The sequence below is a fragment of the Lucilia cuprina genome, chromosome 6, assembly GCF_022045245.1.
Source record: "Lucilia cuprina isolate Lc7/37 chromosome 6, ASM2204524v1, whole genome shotgun sequence".
NCBI lineage: Eukaryota > Metazoa > Arthropoda > Insecta > Diptera > Calliphoridae > Lucilia > Lucilia cuprina.
The window spans coordinates 32,281,514-32,290,891 of NC_060954.1; the positions used below are offsets into that span (position 1 = coordinate 32,281,514).

Sequence of the window (9,378 nt, forward strand, 5' to 3'; positions counted from 1 at the left end):
GAAAAGTCGTATTTATTGTTACATACATATTACATACATATGTTCATATGTATACTAATAGATATAAAATTTCATAACAGAATTGAAGTTATTTATGTATACAAACATAATGCTACCATATTACTCAAGTAGCCATTACAAAATGTCAGTTACTCTAGCTGACTTACATTTTAATTGCAAAAATATACGTACGTTAGATAATCCCACACATTCCCGCATTCTCATTCTTGCACATCATATATGTATGTGTAATTGTGATTATAGTATTATAAATGTACTATATTAATATTTTATGGTTTGGAAGAAGCATATACATAAGTACATAATACTCATATCAGCATTAAATGAAGGGAAGACGAACACAATTTTATGCAAATATCTTTTTAGTTTGCAGTAAACAAAAAAAAATTCAAATTGTACCTTTACTAAACTTTATAAGAAATAAAATGTAAAAATATGTGTTTTTAATGGAGGATAAATATTTTCGAATTAAGAACATTTTGGTTATAGATTGTTTTTGAATACTTGTTTAGAAGTTGTAGCATAAATTAAATATCAGAAGTGTATCTAATATGTAATCTAGATCTTTTAATGGATCGTCTCTCTAAAAATGTAAGAATACTAGGAATATTATATAAAAAATTTAAACTTAATAAAAATTTATGAATCATTAGTTTACTATACTTCCAACTACTGCCATACTATTACATATAAATAGTATTATGATACTTTTGAACTTCTTCTTTGTACATACATACTTATTTTTCAAGAAAAATTCTTTCGCAAGAATTTTATGTTCATAATATTATGTATATCAGGCATGGAAAATTCAGTAATTTAGTATTTTTCAGTACTTTTAGATACCCAAAAATACCGTGGTACCCCTGTCTCATCTTTAGTACTTTTTAGTAATTTTCCAAAAAATACTGATTCTTTTGTATCACATGAACATATAAATATTTCAAATATTCGTTTCAAATTGTAAGTCCTTTAAACTTTGAAGTCCTTGCTCTAAATGGACTTAAGTTTCACAAGCACATCAACTTATCTATGCGTCAAATCTTTTTTTCAAAATTGTTACATTATAAAAATTATATATGATTTAAAAACCTATACATATATTTTGGATGCCCTTAAAATGTTCCAAAGAAACCATTATCCATTCCAATCGCATGTAGCTTACAAATTCTTCCGAAAATGTTAAATTTTTAATAATTCTGTTCCACATATTTAAGACAAAGAATAAACAAGATCATTTAGTTTTAGTTTTCTGATGTGGGACCTGGAAATTGGTTTGACTATGTTAAGAAATATGTACTTTGTCTTATTTCAAATTGGAAGTATACTCGTATTCAGTTGGTGTATAATGGGGATTTAGAAAAGAGTGTTTTTTTTTTAATTTAACCGTTTTGTTGGAAAAACAGGACATTATCATCTGAACAATTTCATTTAGTTCAGTACATATCATTAAAATATAAAAATCCCGTGATGTAAAACTTTATTATAATTGACTAATTTTTTAAAAGATGTAATGAAAGAGGCAATCGCATGTAGCTTACAAATTAAATTTAAATTTTTAATAAATCTGTTCCACATATTGAAGACAAAGAATAAACAAGATCATATAATTTGTTTATTTTTTCAATAAAAATGTTTTAGCAAAAAGTACCTTTATGTCTAAAAAATACATTTTTGGTTTGGGTTCAGTTCCATTTCAAAATTTTCATTTTCCATGCCTTGGGTGTGTATACTTGCTATAATAAATAGGCATTACTCATACGCTATCATATTTTATTCGAAGAATAGAAATAAACGTAATACGTATTAATGGTAGTTTTCAATGGAATTTATTTTGTACACAAAAACTTATAAAAAGAACTTTTTTTTATTTCTTACATAAGTAAATAAGACAAAATTTTACCAACAAAATAAATTTTCTTCTTTAAAATTTAAGAGCAATTTTTATTTATATTTCAATATTTTACAAATTTGACAAATATTAAAAATTGTTTAATCTTGAGTTAAAAAATGACTAAAAAGACAATTACGTTAATGGAAAATATTGCTCATCAAAATTTACATAAATGAAGAAAATATGTAAAAAAAATCTCATCATATTTAATAGTACTCCAATGATGGTTGACGTCGTTGAGCTAAACTTAATATTTTTAATTTTGTTTTACTTCATCTTTGTAGCATACACATATGTATATTGTATATACATACACAGAAAAAAATATGCACAATCTGCTTAAATTTGATTTAAATTTTTATAAAAGTTTTTACTTGGGTTTATAATGAATTCATTTGATTTTTACACCGAAGGAAAATATTTTTTAATTTTATTTTGTTTGCACGTTTATTACAACAAGGAATACAATAATAAAAGAAGTTTTGGAATCTAATAAAATAAATTGGTACAAGTATTTCAGTTTTAACAGTATATAAATATATTTTTAAATTTTAGTTTTCTAAAATCAATAAAATATATATATAAAAAAACACAAAATAAATATTTTTAAACAAATTGTTTTAAAGATTCAGTAAGAATTTTTTGTATTATTACTGCCAAAATACAATAAATATTTGCTCCAGACAATTTAATTTCAGCTCAAATATAAATACATTGTGTTATTATTTAAGTAAAATAGAATGTTGCGAATATTTATTAATATTTTTTGTAAATAGTAAATTATATTAATAATTAAAATCCTGACATTTTTTCAAAAAAGAATTTACGAATTTCAATGCTTGATTTTAAGGATTTTGTTGTAGGTCCAATTATTATTAAGATTTTTTTATTTTGAACTTATTTTTATCTGTGTACATATGTATGTATACAATTTCCTGAATTTTAGCTAAATACGCTTTAAACAACATATCAACAAATTTTAATGACAACAACATTATCATTATAAGAAAAATATACAACAACAAAATACATACAATACATACACATCCGGTTTTACTAAAATATATATGTGTACACTAGACCTGTCCTCAAAAGTGAATTTTTCTAAAATGGATCTTTGGTATATAAAACTACATCAAAACTAGTAAAATCGTTATAAAAATTATAATATATGTAACTATGTATAAGTAGATATAAAAGGTTTTGTTTTAACCCTTATTTCACCGTCATCGCTTGAAATTTTTCCAAATATATTTTTTTAAAAGTAAAGATAAAAATTATCTATGTGGCGATTAAATTCCAAAAATTCGATCTTTTGTTGTTGATAAATACTGAAAATTTATTTAAGGGAAAAAATTTAAAAAAATAATAATCGCTTAATTAATTATTATTATAGTTAAGTTATTACAACAATGCACAATTTTTTAAATATTTAAATGATATTTTTATTTTTTTAAGATTTTATTATTTACAGAAACTGTATATCTGCAAGAGTAGTTATATAAGGTCAATTTTGGGCCCATAAACTTAATTTATTTTAGAGATATTTTTATTGTTGAAAACCTTGAGGAATTACAAAATATATAATTATGCCTAATTGGGGGCTAGTTCCAAATAGGTCAGATTTTCGCAATACTTAAACCTAATTAAATAGTAAATATTTAATAATCGAAGTGTTTATGAAATACCACAATTTTTCATCAATAGGAAACATCTAGCATTTAGAAAGCTTTCGTACAAATAACAGACTAGCGAATAGCAAGACAGACATAGATATAATAACAGACTAACGAATAGCAAGATAGACAAAGATATAATCTTAGAAAGTCCCAGAAAATATATAAGTATATATTTAATTGGATCTAAAAGCAATATTTCGGTGTGTTATACTCGGAACGACAAATTCAGTATTTAAGGTGGATATAAATTATACTTTTAAGGGCCAGTCTAATAAACAAATAATATACATACATGCATATATATACAAGCGTTTATACATACATGTGTGTATATAACAATCAGAAATATAATAAATGTATACAATGTCGTCGTTGTTGTTGACGAAAAGGAAAACAATTCAACAACGACAATGAAAATATAAAATTTAACTGTGTGTGTGTGTATATGGGCAAGTGTGTATGTACGTAAACATATGTTTTAACAAAAACATATTAAAATAACAAGAAACCTTTCCAACAAGATAACAACAAAAACAATGATAGAAAAAATATTTCAGAGGGTATATTTTCTTAACTTCTTTTACGTTTTGCATTTTTTAAATGACATATAAATGATGAAAAACAGAGTCAATGGCAATTCTGCAAAGAACAACGACACAATCTCTTATATACATTAACACATACATAAACACATATTTTTATAACCATACACTTTAATAACTGTACCCTGCAGTTAGGTATCCATTCGTTTATTTGTCTGGTTACAGAATTATCGAGGTTTTTAGTTTTCTAAAACATGGACGTTCTAGGAAAAAAGTCTATAAGTAGGACACAGAAATATCACACTTCATTTTAATTAGATATCAATCTGCAATCAGTTATTCTTGGGAAAAATTACATATTTCTCAATTTTTAAGTTAAAATTTACTTTCACCATGCATTACAAAAAGTGCATACGTGCACATACATAACCCAATTATAATATAAAAAAAACTAGTCTATAAAGGGATTCAATAAGACCTCCGAAAAACTTCTGGATATATTGTGTAATGAAAAATAAAAGAAAAGAACTCGTTAAATATTTGACAACGTTGTGTTGACATGTCTACAGTCATTATTTCGAAATGAGTGACACACACACAAATCGTATACTCATTCACATACAGCAGTTTGTCTGTTTGTGTACAATTATATAAAAATTAATAATATTTTATACATAGTCCTAACTTAAACACATACCAAAAAGTCCTTGGTCAATTTCATGTAATTTCCCGCATTTTTCGCTCATTTAAAAACAGATGTTCCTTTTCTGACTAAAAACAGTTCAAAATGCTGACTGTGTGTTAATCTCTAATTTACATTAAGTTGACAACGTGAAGACTCCAAAATACAATGTTAAGTACAATTATTTATACGAATATGTATAAATACCTACACACACATATACTTATGTATATGAGTATTTAATTGCTTTCTTGTTAGTCCCCAAAGATACAATCTAAAATGAATGTGTCTAATACAATAACACGCCAGCTTAGTAATTAGAAAGTCTAATGAGAATGTTTTAATAAAAATGTTTTTATTACAATACAATGGTAAGCAATAACTAAAATAAGAATTTGTTAATATTGATGGCCAATGGCGACTGTTTGGTAAATAAATTTAACACCATTTAGCTGTGTTTCGTTTTTAATTTTGTTGATGTATGTCCATTCAAGATTAAAACGTAAAATTAATTCACATTATTTTCGACAATATATTTTGTGTGCCTTATATAAGGAGTTATACCAAAATATAATACAGGCCTAAAATATTTCTCCATCATATCAGATTATTTTAAAGTATATATTAGACTTTTGGACATATTAAAATTTCCAAATGGCTTAAATTTTATAGAGGTTCAAAGACTCTATTTTTTATAATATTTCCCAACAAGAATTAAATTTGACATCATATAGAATATATAGAATAGGATCTTGCCGAACACTTTCAAAAAATCTACTAATCTTTGAATCCATTTTTTTACTTAAACTGAAATTCTGCTTGGACCAACCAGTATCCAATTAAATTATCATATAAAACATTTTAAAGGAATAAAAAGTAAATGTTTTACTTAGAGTATGTAAGCCATAAAGCTTTTATATTTCAAACCGCATGATTTAAAATTTATAAAATATTAAATGGATTCTATTCTATGTAAACCATTCAACAGTCATTTTTTAACTTTAATCAGCGACAGATTAAAGAAAAAGGAACAAAATCTGTTTTATAAAGTTTGATACGGATTTGTTTGTATTCTGTGATATTTTTAATTTATAAACGATTTTATTACATGTTTTTATTATTACCTTTACTTAAATACATAAAAAAGATACCTCATACACGTCTGTCTGTATATATGTATGTATGTGAAAATAAAGAACATTTACTTTGTTATAACGATTCATCCTTTTTCATGTTACACACATACATTAATACTTTCTTATATGCATACAGTATTTCATTTTCATTATGGACAAATTCTATAGTAAGCAATTTATATACAACATATGTATTGGGTTAACTTACTCTACAATATGTTACAGCACAGATTTCAATGAACATATTTTTTCTTTTACTTTCCATTTAAATTTTATTAAAAAGTGTGTTCTTTGATCTCATCATAAATCTATAGAAAGAAATATTTGTTTTAATTAATTTTGCCATAGACCAAAAATATACTTTGATGTTTAACTGTTAAGTTTTGGCCATATTTATAATGCGATGGACCCGTTTTCCAGATTTTTAAAATGTTTCAGCTGTGCAAATGTTAAAAACATATGCAAAGATAGATGCAAAAAGGGTAAGCTTTAAAACAACACAAATATGGGAATTTGTTTAAAATCAATTTCACAGTTGATTTATCTCTGTCCGTCTATCTGTGTGTTCATGTAAACTTTGTTCGCATGATACTGTTCAAAATTTTCATTATAATTTGATAAAATTTGACACATACGACTTTTGGTAACCTGTTGACAATAGTTAATCGATTCATAATTTCAAACATCGTTCCTGCTTTAAATATCAGTACAATGTGGATTTTAACAAAGTTTTCATAATAACAAAAAACACTTTAATTTTGCTATTTTTAAATATAATTTGAAATATGTAGTACTTTTTGGTAAATCCTAAACCAAAAAAGATATTGATTAATGCTTTTGTACACATAAATACAACTAGTAGAGGTACAAATTGTAATAATAAACAAAATCAAAACAAGGTCTTAAACAACTCTAAATATACTAATCAACTCCGAATCATTTTCTGAGTGGAATTGTATGCCTCTCTCTTTGAACTATGTTTCTAATTAATAAACAACTAACAATTTTGAAGATAGTTCAATGAATTTGGTACACGTCTTATTTTTCACTCAAGAACGAGGCCTATTGATTTTTGTACGACATCGGTCAATTATTTTAAATTCAACATAAATAAGTAACAAACATTTGAGATATATTCATGTAGGGTATATCGGCCACGACCGACTATATAAACATATGCAAGTCTTAACGATACTGCCAATTTTAGTACTTATGGAGACACTTTTACCAAAACTACAATGCAGTGACCAGCTTATAAATTCGGACGATGAAATTCGAAATAAATAACTTTCATATAAACGTAAATCCCTTCAACAAAATACACATATGTGGATTGGCACAAATTTCACCATCGCTTGGTTTAACATATAGTATTGTTTAGACAATTGTAGAGAATGGAGAGAACTCTAGTCAAATTAGTTGCATTTTACAATACTACAATTAACTTTCCTAATAACTTTCAAAAAAAAAAAAAGAACATAAAAATTACATTCTGAAAATTATTTCAGATATAGTGAATTTGGAATCAAATAAAAAGGTAATCCCTCTTATGACAAGCCTGTGTTAAAATCATCACTTCTTCAAGTCTTTTTCGGTACTTCCTTGAAGTAAATTCTACTCCTTTTTTGCTTTTTTGGAAATTTATTTTTTGCCGAGTCCATATTAATTTGACCATAGTCACGGCTAATCATTTTAATTATTTGTTATTAACAGAAATCTGTAAAATATTTGTTTGTTGTGAATTTCAGTCACAAAGTTCCTTTTAAGAATTAATGTTATATACATAGTTGATTTATTACGATTGAATTTAAACAAACAACTTAATTTGATACAACCCCAATATTAGGCTTTTTTTCTTCAGAAAATTATTTTAAGGTTTTACAAAGACTGATTAATTGGAGAAATGAAGCGTTTCATTTCGTTGAATCATGAGCAAATATATGGAAAATGGCAAAAATAATATTTAAAACAATAAAAAGTATTTGTTAAAGACAAAATTAATTTCAAACAAGCGTTTGTATGACTTTTTTTGGCAATAATTTTTTTTGTGTAGTTTTATTATAAGACAGACACACCATCACACATAACTAAATCTATTCAGAAATTAATTTTTGAAATCGTTGCATTTAAACTATACAAATATGGATATAACACACTTACAAACATATTACTGCTAACTTCCTCTTTAATTATTTTCCTTTTTCTAATGGCATTACATTTAATAGAATTTATTTATTTCTAGATACTGAAAAAATAAACCTAAATAAAGGTAAATCCCCTTTGAGCATAGTTTAATGTACATACATCCATACATGCTCTCAGTTTTAAATAGAAAACTCTTCAGACATTTAAAATCCACTTCACTTTTAATAACCGTAAAATCCCAGCTCAATAAAAAAATTGCAATATATATTTTTTTTAAAGCCTTTTGAAATAATTAAAACTCCTATTGTTAGGAATTCTAAGAAGAAAAAAATCGCAAATTTTAAAAAACGATTATACTTACATTGTCTTCTTTTTTGTGCAGAATATGTAGTCGTTTTTTATCTTTCTGTTTAAGGACAACCTTTAAATGATGTCAATGGTTGAGGGTTTTAGCTTGTCATTTGATACAACGATGGCATATGTATTAGAGTATTTTCATCTTTTCGGTTCACATGTGATGTTTAAACAATTGTTACACGAGATTGTGCAGTGCTTGTTTTTTTTTTTTTAAATCGTTGTTTTTGTTAGATATAGATGGTCTAAATACTAAAGCAACAACAAAAATCCAACAGCAAAAGAACACAATAAACAATGTATTTTATATCCAAACAAATATTTGCTTATTACCCAAGGATGAAGTCAGCAAGAATAATACAACACTTATGCAGGCTCACTAGCAGAAAATTTACTCACACCGTACTGTATGTAAAAGAGAGGTTTTCTTTTTTTTTTTTTTGTTTGTTATTACATTGACTCACAGACACTAATTTACTTGTATGTAAATGTAAGTAAGAATGTTTGTAAGTATTATTTTACTGTTGATGTTGTATTTTAATTTTGTTTTTGCTATTGTTATTAGCTTATTTTATTCTTTTATGATTTTACGCTTAATGTTGGGAAAAACAAGTGCAATATAAACACACAGGTTCTATTTATTTCGAATGAAATTGTTGTACTATAACTTTTATTTTATTTTTTAGCGAAAATAAATTTATCTTTACATATTAACTTTGAGTTTTCAATGCATATTTTAAGCACAAAAACATTTATGTTGAATTTAAATCGCTTTTAACTTTTGCTTTGCTTATTATTTTTAAAGTAGAATACTCTATGGGCCGGTAATTATGGAAAATATTTGTAAAATAATATTATTATTCTTGTTGATGTTATAGAAAGTACTTTTGTTAAATACACTTTTAAAATAAATATATTTGTTTTTTAT

At 25.3% G+C, this 9,378-nt stretch overlaps 1 protein-coding gene across 8 annotated transcripts in view; it reads right to left on the reverse strand.

The window, feature by feature from the left end:
• Positions 1 to 9,378, reverse strand: part of LOC111684743 (zwei Ig domain protein zig-8) — a 266,057-nt gene that overhangs the window by 255,556 nt on the left and 1,123 nt on the right. For 6 of the 8 annotated variants that reach the window (XM_046955749.1, XM_046955748.1, XM_046955747.1 and 3 more), the window contains exon 1: positions 8,458 to 9,378. This exon is cut by the window's right edge. The gene's annotated coding sequence lies outside the window, so the exon portion shown is untranslated. Of the gene's footprint in view, positions 1 to 8,395; positions 8,398 to 8,453 lie in introns of all 8 variants that reach the window. The other 2 variants (XM_046955742.1, XM_046955743.1) reach the window with 1 other exon arrangement.